Source organism: Paramisgurnus dabryanus, chromosome 14, assembly GCF_030506205.2.
Source record: "Paramisgurnus dabryanus chromosome 14, PD_genome_1.1, whole genome shotgun sequence".
NCBI lineage: Eukaryota > Metazoa > Chordata > Actinopteri > Cypriniformes > Cobitidae > Paramisgurnus > Paramisgurnus dabryanus.
In genome coordinates, this window is record NC_133350.1 from 30,468,873 (window position 1) to 30,483,223 (window position 14,351).

A 14,351-nucleotide genomic window follows, 5' to 3' on the forward strand; every position below is an offset into this window, starting at 1 on the left:
TAACATGCCACATTGCCGATGGTTACGTTGTTTCCCACACCTCTAGGAGTAGAGAAATCAGTGTGTTTTCTTTTCACCAGTTTTGAAGTGCTTACTCGCCAGAGTCTCTGGCGGACACTTGAGTGTTTTCAGACTCTAAAGTCCATGCTTTGTGCCAACTGTCTAGAAAGTGGTAAAGACAGGGTTGAGTGGTTCCTTTGTTGATGTTTGATGAAAGAGGAACAAAACAGTAATCATAACAACTGAATAACATTAGCGGAATGGTTAAAAACATGCGTTTTCTCTAGCACAATTTCTATAGGTCACTGCTAAAGCGTTTAAACGCAAATAGGGCAGTCTAACGGTTCACTTGGACATTATCACGACAGCTTTAACTGTGGTGAAGTATAACACATGATGCTTTTTCAATTCTTCAGCCACTTTTCTTCTGTGAGGGGGTATAGCTCGGTGGTAGAGCATTTGACTGCAGATCAAGAGGTCCCCGGTTCAAATCCGGGTGCCCCCTTGGCTATACGCCTGTATGTCCGTCTTTTGGCGCGCTAATATTTCTGACTCAAAGTTCATCCTGGATCCTTTTAACATAGGGGTAGGCAAACGTCGGTCCTGGAGTGCAGCAGTCCTGCAGAGTTTAGCTCCAGCTCAAATCAAGCACACATGAACAGGCTAACCAAGGTCTAAAGGGTCACCTGAGAACTACAGGTGGATGAGGTTTAATCAGGGTTGGAAGTAAAATCTCCAGGACTGCAGCACTTCTGGACCGGCGTTGCCGACCCCTGTACTACGCTAAAGACGAGCATACACTGTGCCATTTCAGCACAGTCGTGGCTAAATGCCAACCTACACTTAACGAGTAAATCCCATGCGACGTGAAGCCAAAGCTCACGAATTGCATGCTCACACTCTACCAGGGGTCTCCGACCCTGCTCCTGGTGAGCTTCCGCCCTGCAGATTTTAGCTCCAACCCCAATGAAACATAGTTGAAGCAGCTTATCAAGGTTTTCAGGATTGCTTGATAATTACAGAGAGGTGTGTTGGAGGTGTGTTGAAACTGAAGTCTGCAGGAAGGTAGCCGACCAGAAGCAGGTTTGGAGATACCTGCACAATTCGGTCAGATCGCAGAGCTGCGACTTGACTGCTCACACTTCACGTCTGAAACAAATCGGTGAGATACCCGAACTAAGAAGTGTGTGGCTGTTTGCCAGTTTCAGAATCAGCATCCATGCATTCCTGGGAAATGCGCCGCCTTTCTCATACAGTTTGTGCGGTTCCTTCAAGCGATCGCAAAATATGTGGCAAAATCCGTTTATACAACCAAGTACCACAGCGTGTAGGTTTCTGTAGTGTAGTGGTTATCACGCGTTCACACGCGAAAGGTCCTCGGTTCGAAACCGGGCAGAAACAGCGCGTTCCTTTTGATACGCTGCGAGTTAAAAGCCTCTCTTGAGACACGTTACTCCTTGTGTCATGAAGCACTTTTAAGGTTACACACAGTTCCGCCCGTCACATTCGCTTCACGCTTGAAAGGTGGCCAGTTCGCAAGTGGGCGAAAAGCATTGCCCCTTTGGGGAGTGTTGCACAGAGAGAAAATGTGTGGCTAAATCTATCAAAATAACCAAAGAATCCACACGAACAGGTTTCTGTGGTGATGTGGTTATCACAAAAAGTCCTCGGTTCGACTGAAATAAACACTTTGTTAGAGATATGACAGGGTTTTGGTCATGTTGATTTAAGTACCTCAACAGTTACATCAGTTTTATGCACGTTATTTTAAACCTGATCGTCTGTTAGTGTTAGTTGAACGTAAGACAGGAAAGTGTACTGAGGTTTAGTCAACATTACCCAGCCAGTTGGCTGTGTAGAGAAGCCAATGAAAACCTCTTGTTCCCTTTACATAAAGTCTTGAATGTCTCGTTTGTTTTTTGTCTGTTTCATGTTGAAATCCGTTGAAAACTATTTTGAAAAAGAATAAAGGTCAATCCTTGATAATATCTCTAAACATGTCTAAGGCGATGGATTGCTCATGCACAGTTCTCTTCAGGCGTTTACCTTCCGTTAGGCCAAAATGAACACTTTCAAAAAGGTAACGTTTAATTAAATCAACAACGGAAACTATTTGATTCACACTACTACGTACTTGCTGGTAATTTAGGAATCGCACAATGCCCAACCGCAGGGGTTCCGACAAAGTTTCACGTGACGAGGTGGCCGAGTGGTTAAGGCGATGGACTGCTAATCCATTGTGCTCTGCACGCGTCGGTTCGAATCCCATCCTCGTCGTCCGTCTGTCGTTGTGAAGCTGAACTGTCTTTAACATGCCACATTGCCGATGGTTACGTTGTTTCCCACACCTCTAGGAGTAGAGAAATCAGTGTGTTTTCTTTTCACCAGTTTTGAAGTGCTTACTCGCCAGAGTCTCTGGCGGACACTTGAGTGTTTTCAGACTCTAAAGTCCATGCTTTGTGCCAACTGTCTAGAAAGTGGTAAAGACAGGGTTGAGTGGTTCCTTTGTTGATGTTTGATGAAAGAGGAACAAAACAGTAATCATAACAACTGAATAACATTAGCGGAATGGTTAAAAACATGCGTTTTCTCTAGCACAATTTCTATAGGTCAGTGCTAAAGCGTTTAAACGCAAATAGGGCAGTCTAACGGTTCACTTGGACATTATCACGACAGCTTTAACTGTGGTGAAGTATAACACATGATGCTTTTTCAATTCTTCAGCCACTTTTCTTCTGTGAGGGGGTATAGCTCGGTGGTAGAGCATTTGACTGCAGATCAAGAGGTCCCCGGTTCAAATCCGGGTGCCCCCTTGGCTATACGCCTGTATGTCCGTCTTTTGGCGCGCTAATATTTCTGACTCAAAGTTCATCCTGGATCCTTTTAACATAGGGGTAGGCAAACGTCGGTCCTGGAGTGCAGCAGTCCTGCAGAGTTTAGCTCCAGCTCAAATCAAGCACACATGAACAGGCTAACCAAGGTCTAAAGGGTCACCTGAGAACTACAGGTGGATGAGGTTTAATCAGGGTTGGAAGTAAAATCTCCAGGACTGCAGCACTTCTGGACCGGCGTTGCCGACCCCTGTACTACGCTAAAGACGAGCATACACTGTGCCATTTCAGCACAGTCGTGGCTAAATGCCAACCTACACTTAACGAGTAAATCCCATGCGACGTGAAGCCAAAGCTCACGAATTGCATGCTCACACTCTACCAGGGGTCTCCGACCCTGCTCCTGGTGAGCTTCCGCCCTGCAGATTTTAGCTCCAACCCCAATGAAACATAGTTGAAGCAGCTTATCAAGGTTTTCAGGATTGCTTGATAATTACAGAGAGGTGTGTTGGAGGTGTGTTGAAACTGAAGTCTGCAGGAAGGTAGCCGACCAGAAGCAGGTTTGGAGATACCTGCACAATTCGGTCAGATCGCAGAGCTGCGACTTGACTGCTCACACTTCACGTCTGAAAAAAATCGGTGAGATACCCGAACTAAGAAGTGTGTGGCTGTTTGCCAGTTTCAGATTCAGCATCCATGCATTCCTGGGAAATGCGCCGCCTTTCTCATACAGTTTGTGCGGTTCCTTCAAGCGATCGCAAAATATGTGGCAAAATCCGTTTATACAACCAAGTACCACAGCGTGTAGGTTTCTGTAGTGTAGTGGTTATCACGCGTTCACACGCGAAAGGTCCTCGGTTCGAAACCGGGCAGAAACAGCGCGTTCCTTTTGATACGCTGCGAGTTAAAAGCCTCTCTTGAGACACGTTACTCCTTGTGTCATGAAGCACTTTTAAGGTTACACACAGTTCCGCCCGTCACATTCGCTTCACGCTTGAAAGGTGGCCAGTTCGCAAGTGGGCGAAAAGCATTGCCCCTTTGGGGAGTGTTGCACAGAGAGAAAATGTGTGGCTAAATCTATCAAAATAACCAAAGAATCCACACGAACAGGTTTCTGTGGTGATGTGGTTATCACAAAAAGTCCTCGGTTCGACTGAAATAAACACTTTGTTAGAGATATGACAGGGTTTTGGTCATGTTGATTTAAGTACCTCAACAGTTACATCAGTTTTATGCACGTTATTTTAAACCTGATCGTCTGTTAGTGTTAGTTGAACGTAAGACAGGAAAGTGTACTGAGGTTTAGTCAACATTACCCAGCCAGTTGGCTGTGTAGAGAAGCCAATGAAAACCTCTTGTTCCCTTTACATAAAGTCTTGAATGTCTCGTTTGTTTTTTGTCTGTTTCATGTTGAAATCCGTTGAAAACAATTTTGAAAAAGAATAAAGGTCAATCCTTGATAATATCTCTAAACATGTCTAAGGCGATGGATTGCTCATGCACAGTTCTCTTCAGGCGTTTACCTTCCGTTAGGCCAAAATGAACACTTTCAAAAAGATAACGTTTAATTAAATCAACAACGGAAACTATTTGATTCACACTACTACGTACTTGCTGGTAATTTAGGAATCGCACAATGCCGAACCGCAGGGGTTCCGACAAAGTTTCACGTGACGAGGTGGCCGAGTGGTTAAGGCGATGGACTGCTAATCCATTGTGCTCTGCACGCGTCGGTTCGAATCCCATCCTCGTCGTCCGTCTGTCGTTGTGAAGCTGAACTGCTTTTTCAATTCTTCAGCCACTTTTCTTCTGTGAGGGGGTATAGCTCAGTGGTAGAGCATTTGACTGCAGATCAAGAGGTCCCCGGTTCAAATCCGGGTGCCCCCTTGGCTATACGCCTGTATGTCCGTCTTTTGGCGCGCTAATATTTCTGACTCAAAGTTCATCCTGGATCCTTTTAACATAGGGGTAGGCAAACGTCGGTCCTGGAGTGCAGCAGTCCTGCAGAGTTTAGCTCCAGCTCAAATCAAGCACACATGAACAGGCTAACCAAGGTCTAAAGGGTCACCTGAGAACTACAGGTGGATGAGGTTTAATCAGGGTTGGAAGTAAAATCTCCAGGACTGCAGCACTTCTGGACCGGCGTTGCCGACCCCTGTACTACGCTAAAGACGAGCATACACTGTGCCATTTCAGCACAGTCGTGGCTAAATGCCAACCTACACTTAACGAGTAAATCCCATGCGACGTGAAGCCAAAGCTCACGAATTGCATGCTCACACTCTACCAGGGGTCTCCGACCCTGCTCCTGGTGAGCTTCCGCCCTGCAGATTTTAGCTCCAACCCCAATGAAACATAGTTGAAGCAGCTTATCAAGGTTTTCAGGATTGCTTGATAATTACAGAGAGGTGTGTTGGAGGTGTGTTGAAACTGAAGTCTGCAGGAAGGTAGCCGACCAGAAGCAGGTTTGGAGATACCTGCACAATTCGGTCAGATCGCAGAGCTGCGACTTGACTGCTCACACTTCACGTCTGAAACAAATCGGTGAGATACCCGAACTAAGAAGTGTGTGGCTGTTTGCCAGTTTCAGAATCAGCATCCATGCATTCCTGGGAAATGCGCCGCCTTTCTCATACAGTTTGTGCGGTTCCTTCAAGCGATCGCAAAATATGTGGCAAAATCCATTTATACAACCAAGTACCACAGCGTGTAGGTTTCTGTAGTGTAGTGGTTATCACGTTCGCCTCACACGCGAAAGGTCCTCGGTTCGAAACCGGGCAGAAACAGCGCGTTCCTTTTGATACGCTGCGAGTTAAAAGCCTCTCTTGAGACACGTTACTCCTTGTGTCATGAAGCACTTTTAAGGTTACACACAGTTCCGCCCGTCACATTCGCTTCACGCTTGAAAGGTGGCCAGTTCGCAAGTGGGCGAAAAGCATTGCCCCTTTGGGGAGTGTTGCACAGAGAGAAAATGTGTGGCTAAATCTATCAAAATAACCAAAGAATCCACACGAACAGGTTTCTGTGGTGATGTGGTTTTCACAAAATTCCTCGGTTCGACTGAAATAAACACTTTGTTAGAGATATGACAGGGTTTTGGTCATGTTGATTTAAGTACCTCAACAGTTACATCAGTTTTATGCACGTTATTTTAAACCTGATCGTCTGTTAGTGTTAGTTGAACGTAAGACAGGAAAGTGTACTGAGGTTTAGTCAACATTACCCAGCCAGTTGGCTGTGTAGAGAAGCCAATGAAAACCTCTTGTTCCCTTTACATAAAGTCTTGAATGTCTCGTTTGTTTTTTGTCTGTTTCATGTTGAAATCCGTTGAAAACAATTTTGAAAAAGAATAAAGGTCAATCCTTGATAATATCTCTAAACATGTCTAAGGCGATGGATTGCTCATGCACAGTTCTCTTCAGGCGTTTACCTTCCGTTAGGCCAAAATGAACACTTTCAAAAAGGTAACGTTTAATTAAATCAACAACGGAAACTATTTGATTCACACTACTACGTACTTGCTGGTAATTTAGGAATCGCACAATGCCCAACCGCAGGGGTTCCGACAAAGTTTCACGTGACGAGGTGGCCGAGTGGTTAAGGCGATGGACTGCTAATCCATTGTGCTCTGCACGCGTGGGTTCGAATCCCATCCTCGTCGTCTGTCTGTCGTTGTGAAGCTGAACTGTCTTTAACATGCCACATTGCCGATGGTTACGTTGTTTCCCACACCTCTAGGAGTAGAGAAATCAGTGTGTTTTCTTTTCACCAGTTTTGAAGTGCTTACTCGCCAGAGTCTCTGGCGGACACTTGAGTGTTTTCAGACTCTAAAGTCCATGCTTTGTGCCAACTGTCTAGAAAGTGGTAAAGACAGGGTTGAGTGGTTCCTTTGTTGATGTTTGATGAAAGAGGAACAAAACAGTAATCATAACAACTGAATAACATTAGCGGAATGGTTAAAAACATGCGTTTTCTCTAGCACAATTTCTATAGGTCAGTGCTAAAGCGTTTAAACGCAAATAGGGCAGTCTAACGGTTCACTTGGACATTATCACGACAGCTTTAACTGTGGTGAAGTATAACACATGATGCTTTTTCAATTCTTCAGCCACTTTTCTTCTGTGAGGGGGTATAGCTCAGTGGTAGAGCATTTGACTGCAGATCAAGAGGTCCCCGGTTCAAATCCGGGTGCCCCCTTGGCTATACGCCTGTATGTCCGTCTTTTGGCGCGCTAATATTTCTGACTCAAAGTTCATCCTGGATCCTTTTAACATAGGGGTAGGCAAACGTCGGTCCTGGAGTGCAGCAGTCTTGCAGAGTTTAGCTCCAGCTCAAATCAAGCACACATGAACAGGCTAACCAAGGTCTAAAGGGTCACCTGAGAACTACAGGTGGATGAGGTTTAATCAGGGTTGGAAGTAAAATCTCCAGGACTGCAGCACTTCTGGACCGGCGTTGCCGACCCCTGTACTACGCTAAAGACGAGCATACACTGTGCCATTTCAGCACAGTCGTGGCTAAATGCCAACCTACACTTAACGAGTAAATCCCATGCGACGTGAAGCCAAAGCTCACGAATTGCATGCTCACACTCTACCAGGGGTCTCCGACCCTGCTCCTGGTGAGCTTCCGCCCTGCAGATTTTAGCTCCAACCCCAATGAAACATAGTTGAAGCAGCTTATCAAGGTTTTCAGGATTGCTTGATAATTACAGAGAGGTGTGTTGGAGGTGTGTTGAAACTGAAGTCTGCAGGAAGGTAGCCGACCAGAAGCAGGTTTGGAGATACCTGCACAATTCGGTCAGATCGCAGAGCTGCGACTTGACTGCTCACACTTCACGTCTGAAACAAATCGGTGAGATACCCGAACTAAGAAGTGTGTGGCTGTTTGCCAGTTTCAGAATCAGCATCCATGCATTCCTGGGAAATGCGCCGCCTTTCTCATACAGTTTGTGCGGTTCCTTCAAGCGATCGCAAAATATGTGGCAAAATCCGTTTATACAACCAAGTACCACAGCGTGTAGGTTTCTGTAGTGTAGTGGTTATCACGCGTTCACACGCGAAAGGTCCTCGGTTCGAAACCGGGCAGAAACAGCGCGTTCCTTTTGATACGCTGCGAGTTAAAAGCCTCTCTTGAGACACGTTACTCCTTGTGTCATGAAGCACTTTTAAGGTTACACACAGTTCCGCCCGTCACATTCGCTTCACGCTTGAAAGGTGGCCAGTTCGCAAGTGGGCGAAAAGCATTGCCCCTTTGGGGAGTGTTGCACAGAGAGAAAATGTGTGGCTAAATCTATCAAAATAACCAAAGAATCCACACGAACAGGTTTCTGTGGTGATGTGGTTATCACAAAAAGTCCTCGGTTCGACTGAAATAAACACTTTGTTAGAGATATGACAGGGTTTTGGTCATGTTGATTTAAGTACCTCAACAGTTACATCAGTTTTATGCACGTTATTTTAAACCTGATCGTCTGTTAGTGTTAGTTGAACGTAAGACAGGAAAGTGTACTGAGGTTTAGTCAACATTACCCAGCCAGTTGGCTGTGTAGAGAAGCCAATGAAAACCTCTTGTTCCCTTTACATAAAGTCTTGAATGTCTCGTTTGTTTTTTGTCTGTTTCATGTTGAAATCCGTTGAAAACAATTTTGAAAAAGAATAAAGGTCAATCCTTGATAATATCTCTAAACATGTCTAAGGCGATGGATTGCTCATGCACAGTTCTCTTCAGGCGTTTACCTTCCGTTAGGCCAAAATGAACACTTTCAAAAAGGTAACGTTTAATTAAATCAACAACGGAAACTATTTGATTCACACTACTACGTACTTGCTGGTAATTTAGGAATCGCACAATGCCGAACCGCAGGGGTTCCGACAAAGTTTCACGTGACGAGGTGGCCGAGTGGTTAAGGCAATGGACTGCTAATCCATTGTGCTCTGCACGCGTCGGTTCGAATCCCATCCTCGTCGTCCGTCTGTCGTTGTGAAGCTGAACTGTCTTTAACATGCCACATTGCCGATGGTTACGTTGTTTCCCACACCTCTAGGAGTAGAGAAATCAGTGTGTTTTCTTTTCACCAGTTTTGAAGTGCTTACTCGCCAGAGTCTCTGGCGGACACTTGAGTGTTTTCAGACTCTAAAGTCCATGCTTTGTGCCAACTGTCTAGAAAGTGGTAAAGACAGGGTTGAGTGGTTCCTTTGTTGATGTTTGATGAAAGAGGAACAAAACAGTAATCATAACAACTGAATAACATTAGCGGAATGGTTAAAAACATGCGTTTTCTCTAGCACAATTTCTATAGGTCACTGCTAAAGCGTTTAAACGCAAATAGGGCAGTCTAACGGTTCACTTGGACATTATCACGACAGCTTTAACTGTGGTGAAGTATAACACATGATGCTTTTTCAATTCTTCAGCCACTTTTCTTCTGTGAGGGGGTATAGCTCAGTGGTAGAGCATTTGACTGCAGATCAAGAGGTCCCCGGTTCAAATCCGGGTGCCCCCTTGGCTATACGCCTGTATGTCCGTCTTTTGGCGCGCTAATATTTCTGACTCAAAGTTCATCCTGGATCCTTTTAACATAGGGGTAGGCAAACGTCGGTCCTGGAGTGCAGCAGTCCTGCAGAGTTTAGCTCCAGCTCAAATCAAGCACACATGAACAGGCTAACCAAGGTCTAAAGGGTCACCTGAGAACTACAGGTGGATGAGGTTTAATCAGGGTTGGAAGTAAAATCTCCAGGACTGCAGCACTTCTGGACCGGCGTTGCCGACCCCTGTACTACGCTAAAGACGAGCATACACTGTGCCATTTCAGCACAGTCGTGGCTAAATGCCAACCTACACTTAACGAGTAAATCCCATGCGACGTGAAGCCAAAGCTCACGAATTGCATGCTCACACTCTACCAGGGGTCTCCGACCCTGCTCCTGGTGAGCTTCCGCCCTGCAGATTTTAGCTCCAACCCCAATGAAACATAGTTGAAGCAGCTTATCAAGGTTTTCAGGATTGCTTGATAATTACAGAGAGGTGTGTTGGAGGTGTGTTGAAACTGAAGTCTGCAGGAAGGTAGCCGACCAGAAGCAGGTTTGGAGATACCTGCACAATTCGGTCAGATCGCAGAGCTGCGACTTGACTGCTCACACTTCACGTCTGAAACAAATCGGTGAGATACCCGAACTAAGAAGTGTGTGGCTGTTTGCCAGTTTCAGAATCAGCATCCATGCATTCCTGGGAAATGCGCCGCCTTTCTCATACAGTTTGTGCGGTTCCTTCAAGCGATCGCAAAATATGTGGGAAAATCCATTTATACAACCAAGTACCACAGCGTGTAGGTTTCTATAGTGTAGTGGTTATCACGTTCGCCTCACACGCGAAAGGTCCTCGGTTCGAAACCGGGCAGAAACAGCGCGTTCCTTTCGATACGCTGCGAGTTAAAAGCCTCTCTTGAGACACGTTACTCCTTGTGTCATGAAGCACTTTTAAGGTTACACACAGTTCCGCCCGTCACATTCGCTTCACGCTTGAAAGGTGGCCAGTTCGCAAGTGGGCGAAAAGCATTGCCCCTTTGGGGAGTGTTGCACAGAGAGAAAATGTGTGGCTAAATCTATCAAAATAACCAAAGAATCCACACGAACAGGTTTCTGTGGTGATGTGGTTATCACAAAATTCCTCGGTTCGACTGAAATAAACACTTTGTTAGAGATATGACAGGGTTTTGGTCATGTTGATTTAAGTACCTCAACAGTTACATCAGTTTTATGCACGTTATTTTAAACCTGATCGTCTGTTAGTGTTAGTTGAACGTAAGACAGGAAAGTGTACTGAGGTTTAGTCAACATTACCCAGCTAGTTGGCTGTGTAGAGAAGCCAATGAAAACCTCTTGTTCCCTTTACATAAAGTCTTGAATGTCTCGTTTGTTTTTTGTCTGTTTCATGTTGAAATCCGTTGAAAACAATTTTGAAAAAGAATAAAGGTCAATCCTTGATAATATCTCTAAACATGTCTAAGGCGATGGATTGCTCATGCACAGTTCTCTTCAGGCGTTTACCTTCCGTTAGGCCAAAATGAACACTTTCAAAAAGGTAACGTTTAATTAAATCAACAACGGAAACTATTTGATTCACACTACTACGTACTTGCTGGTAATTTAGGAATCGCACAATGCCCAAGCGCAGGGGTTCCGACAAAGTTTCACGTGACGAGGTGGCCGAGTGGTTAAGGCGATGGACTGCTAATCCATTGTGCTCTGCACGCGTGGGTTCGAATCCCATCCTCGTCGTCTGTCTGTCGTTGTGAAGCTGAACTGTCTTTAACATGCCACATTGCCGATGGTTACGTTGTTTCCCACACCTCTAGGAGTAGAGAAATCAGTGTGTTTTCTTTTCACCAGTTTTGAAGTGCTTACTCGCCAGAGTCTCTGGCGGACACTTGAGTGTTTTCAGACTCTAAAGTCCATGCTTTGTGCCAACTGTCTAGAAAGTGGTAAAGACAGGGTTGAGTGGTTCCTTTGTTGATGTTTGATGAAAGAGGAACAAAACAGTAATCATAACAACTGAATAACATTAGCGGAATGGTTAAAAACATGCGTTTTCTCTAGCACAATTTCTATAGGTCACTGCTAAAGCGTTTAAACGCAAATAGGGCAGTCTAACGGTTCACTTGGACATTATCACGACAGCTTTAACTGTGGTGAAGTATAACACATGATGCTTTATAAATTCTTCAGCCACTTTTCTTCTGTGAGGGGGTATAGCTCAGTGGTAGAGCATTTGACTGCAGATCAAGAGGTCCCCGGTTCAAATCCGGGTGCCCCCTTGGCTATACGCCTGTATGTCCGTCTTTTGGCGCGCTAATATTTCTGACTCAAAGTTCATCCTGGATCCTTTTAACATAGGGGTAGGCAAACGTCGGTCCTGGAGTGCAGCAGTCTTGCAGAGTTTAGCTCCAGCTCAAATCAAGCACACATGAACAGGCTAACCAAGGTCTAAAGGGTCACCTGAGAACTACAGGTGGATGAGGTTTAATCAGGGTTGGAAGTAAAATCTCCAGGACTGCAGCACTTCTGGACCGGCGTTGCCGACCCCTGTACTACGCTAAAGACGAGCATACACTGTGCCATTTCAGCACAGTCGTGGCTAAATGCCAACCTACACTTAACGAGTAAATCCCATGCGACGTGAAGCCAAAGCTCACGAATTGCATGCTCACACTCTACCAGGGGTCTCCGACCCTGCTCCTGGTGAGCTTCCGCCCTGCAGATTTTAGCTCCAACCCCAATGAAACATAGTTGAAGCAGCTTATCAAGGTTTTCAGGATTGCTTGATAATTACAGAGAGGTGTGTTGGAGGTGTGTTGAAACTGAAGTCTGCAGGAAGGTAGCCGACCAGAAGCAGGTTTGGAGATACCTGCACAATTCGGTCAGATCGCAGAGCTGCGACTTGACTGCTCACACTTCACGTCTGAAACAAATCGGTGAGATACCCGAACTAAGAAGTGTGTGGCTGTTTGCCAGTTTCAGAATCAGCATCCATGCATTCCTGGGAAATGCGCCGCCTTTCTCATACAGTTTGTGCGGTTCCTTCAAGCGATCGCAAAATATGTGGCAAAATCCGTTTATACAACCAAGTACCACAGCGTGTAGGTTTCTGTAGTGTAGTGGTTATCACGTTCGCCTTACACGCGAAAGGTCCTCGGTTCGAAACCGGGCAGAAACAGCGCGTTCCTTTTGATACGCTGCGAGTTAAAAGCCTCTCTTGAGACACGTTACTCCTTGTGTCATGAAGCACTTTTAAGGTTACACACAGTTCCGCCCGTCACATTCGCTTCACGCTTGAAAGGTGGCCAGTTCGCAAGTGGGCGAAAAGCATTGCCCCTTTGGGGAGTGTTGCACAGAGAGAAAATGTGTGGCTAAATCTATCAAAATAACCAAAGAATCCACACGAACAGGTTTCTGTGGTGATGTGGTTATCACAAAAAGTCCTCGGTTCGACTGAAATAAACACTTTGTTAGAGATATGACAGGGTTTTGGTCATGTTGATTTAAGTACCTCAACAGTTACATCAGTTTTATGCACGTTATTTTAAACCTGATCGTCTGTTAGTGTTAGTTGAACGTAAGACAGGAAAGTGTACTGAGGTTTAGTCAACATTACCCAGCCAGTTGGCTGTGTAGAGAAGCCAATGAAAACCTCTTGTTCCCTTTACATAAAGTCTTGAATGTCTCGTTTGTTTTTTGTCTGTTTCATGTTGAAATCCGTTGAAAACAATTTTGAAAAAGAATAAAGGTCAATCCTTGATAATATCTCTAAACATGTCTAAGGCGATGGATTGCTCATGCACAGCTCTTTTCAGGCGTTTACCTTCCGTTAGGCCAAAATGAACACTTTCAAAAAGGTAACGTTTAATTAAATCAACAACGGAAACTATTTGATTCACACTACTACGTACTTGCTGGTAATTTAGGAATCGCACAATGCCCAACCGCAGGGGTTCCGACAAAGTTTCACGTGACGAGGTGGCCGAGTGTTTAAGGCGATGGACTGCTAATCCATTGTGCTCTGCACGCGTCGGTTCGAATCCCATCCTCGTCGTCCGTCTGTCGTTGTGAAGCTGAACTGTCTTTAACATGCCACATTGCCGATGGTTACGTTGTTTCCCACACCTCTAGGAGTAGAGAAATCAGTGTGTTTTCTTTTCACCAGTTTTGAAGTGCTTACTCGCCAGAGTCTCTGGTGGACACTTGAGTGTTTTCAGACTCTAAAGTCCATGCTTTGTGCCAACTGTCTAGAAAGTGGTAAAGACAGGGTTGAGTGGTTCCTTTGTTGATGTTTGATGAAAGAGGAACAAAACAGTAATCATAACAACTGAATAACATTAGCGGAATGGTTAAAAACATACGTTTTCTCTAGCAAAATTTCTATAGGTCAGTGCTAAAGCGTTTAAACGCAAATAGGGCAGTCTAACGGTTCACTTGGACATTATCACGACAGCTTTAACTGTGGTGAAGTATAACACATGATGCTTTTTCAATTCTTCAGCCACGTGTCTTCTGTGAGGGGGTATAGCTCAGTGGTAGAGCATTTGACTGCAGATCAAGAGGTCCCCGGTTCAAATCCGGGTGCCCCCTTGGCTATACGCCTGTATGTCCGTCGTTTGGCGCGCTAATATTTCTGACTCAAAGTTCATCCTGGATCCTTTTAACATAGGGGTAGGCAAACGTCGGTCCTGGAGTGCAGCAGTCCTGCAGAGTTTAGCTCCAGCTCAATTCAAGCACACATGAACAGGCTAACCAAGGTCTAAAGGGTCACCTGAGAACTACAGGTGGATGAGGTTTAATCAGGGTTGGAAGTAAAATCTCCAGGGGCCTCATTTATCAACAGTGCGTAGAAAATGTTCTATATTTGTACCTACGAATGAAATTTAGAATGTGTCTAAGTACAAAAAAATCGGGATTTATCAAACGTGCGCACCGGGTTGTACGCACATCAGTAAGTAATCCTTGATGATAAATCCCACTTGTT

At 45.1% G+C, this 14,351-nt stretch overlaps 16 non-coding genes across 16 annotated transcripts; all 16 read left to right on the plus strand.

Moving 5' to 3' along the window:
- Positions 1 to 433: 433 nt before the first annotated feature.
- On the plus strand, positions 434 to 505 carry trnac-gca (transfer RNA cysteine (anticodon GCA)). The gene has a single exon. It is a non-coding gene; the product is annotated as a tRNA-Cys (tRNA).
- Positions 506 to 2,195: 1,690 nt separating this feature from the next.
- On the plus strand, positions 2,196 to 2,277 carry trnas-gcu (transfer RNA serine (anticodon GCU)). The gene has a single exon. It is a non-coding gene; the product is annotated as a tRNA-Ser (tRNA).
- A 464-nt stretch (positions 2,278 to 2,741) lies between these two features.
- trnac-gca (transfer RNA cysteine (anticodon GCA)) lies at positions 2,742 to 2,813 on the plus strand. The gene has a single exon. It is a non-coding gene; the product is annotated as a tRNA-Cys (tRNA).
- Positions 2,814 to 4,503: 1,690 nt separating this feature from the next.
- On the plus strand, positions 4,504 to 4,585 carry trnas-gcu (transfer RNA serine (anticodon GCU)). The gene has a single exon. It is a non-coding gene; the product is annotated as a tRNA-Ser (tRNA).
- Positions 4,586 to 4,646: 61 nt separating this feature from the next.
- Positions 4,647 to 4,718, plus strand: trnac-gca (transfer RNA cysteine (anticodon GCA)). Its single transcript has one exon. It is a non-coding gene; the product is annotated as a tRNA-Cys (tRNA).
- An 826-nt stretch (positions 4,719 to 5,544) lies between these two features.
- Positions 5,545 to 5,617, plus strand: trnav-cac (transfer RNA valine (anticodon CAC)). The gene has a single exon. It is a non-coding gene; the product is annotated as a tRNA-Val (tRNA).
- Positions 5,618 to 6,410: 793 nt separating this feature from the next.
- trnas-gcu (transfer RNA serine (anticodon GCU)) lies at positions 6,411 to 6,492 on the plus strand. The gene has a single exon. It is a non-coding gene; the product is annotated as a tRNA-Ser (tRNA).
- A 464-nt stretch (positions 6,493 to 6,956) lies between these two features.
- Positions 6,957 to 7,028, plus strand: trnac-gca (transfer RNA cysteine (anticodon GCA)). The gene has a single exon. It is a non-coding gene; the product is annotated as a tRNA-Cys (tRNA).
- A 1,690-nt stretch (positions 7,029 to 8,718) lies between these two features.
- trnas-gcu (transfer RNA serine (anticodon GCU)) lies at positions 8,719 to 8,800 on the plus strand. The gene has a single exon. It is a non-coding gene; the product is annotated as a tRNA-Ser (tRNA).
- Positions 8,801 to 9,264: 464 nt separating this feature from the next.
- On the plus strand, positions 9,265 to 9,336 carry trnac-gca (transfer RNA cysteine (anticodon GCA)). Its single transcript has one exon. It is a non-coding gene; the product is annotated as a tRNA-Cys (tRNA).
- Positions 9,337 to 10,162: 826 nt separating this feature from the next.
- trnav-cac (transfer RNA valine (anticodon CAC)) lies at positions 10,163 to 10,235 on the plus strand. Its single transcript has one exon. It is a non-coding gene; the product is annotated as a tRNA-Val (tRNA).
- Positions 10,236 to 11,028: 793 nt separating this feature from the next.
- On the plus strand, positions 11,029 to 11,110 carry trnas-gcu (transfer RNA serine (anticodon GCU)). The gene has a single exon. It is a non-coding gene; the product is annotated as a tRNA-Ser (tRNA).
- Positions 11,111 to 11,574: 464 nt separating this feature from the next.
- Positions 11,575 to 11,646, plus strand: trnac-gca (transfer RNA cysteine (anticodon GCA)). The gene has a single exon. It is a non-coding gene; the product is annotated as a tRNA-Cys (tRNA).
- Positions 11,647 to 12,472: 826 nt separating this feature from the next.
- On the plus strand, positions 12,473 to 12,545 carry trnav-uac (transfer RNA valine (anticodon UAC)). Its single transcript has one exon. It is a non-coding gene; the product is annotated as a tRNA-Val (tRNA).
- Positions 12,546 to 13,339: 794 nt separating this feature from the next.
- Positions 13,340 to 13,421, plus strand: trnas-gcu (transfer RNA serine (anticodon GCU)). The gene has a single exon. It is a non-coding gene; the product is annotated as a tRNA-Ser (tRNA).
- Positions 13,422 to 13,885: 464 nt separating this feature from the next.
- Positions 13,886 to 13,957, plus strand: trnac-gca (transfer RNA cysteine (anticodon GCA)). Its single transcript has one exon. It is a non-coding gene; the product is annotated as a tRNA-Cys (tRNA).
- Positions 13,958 to 14,351: the final 394 nt, after the last annotated feature.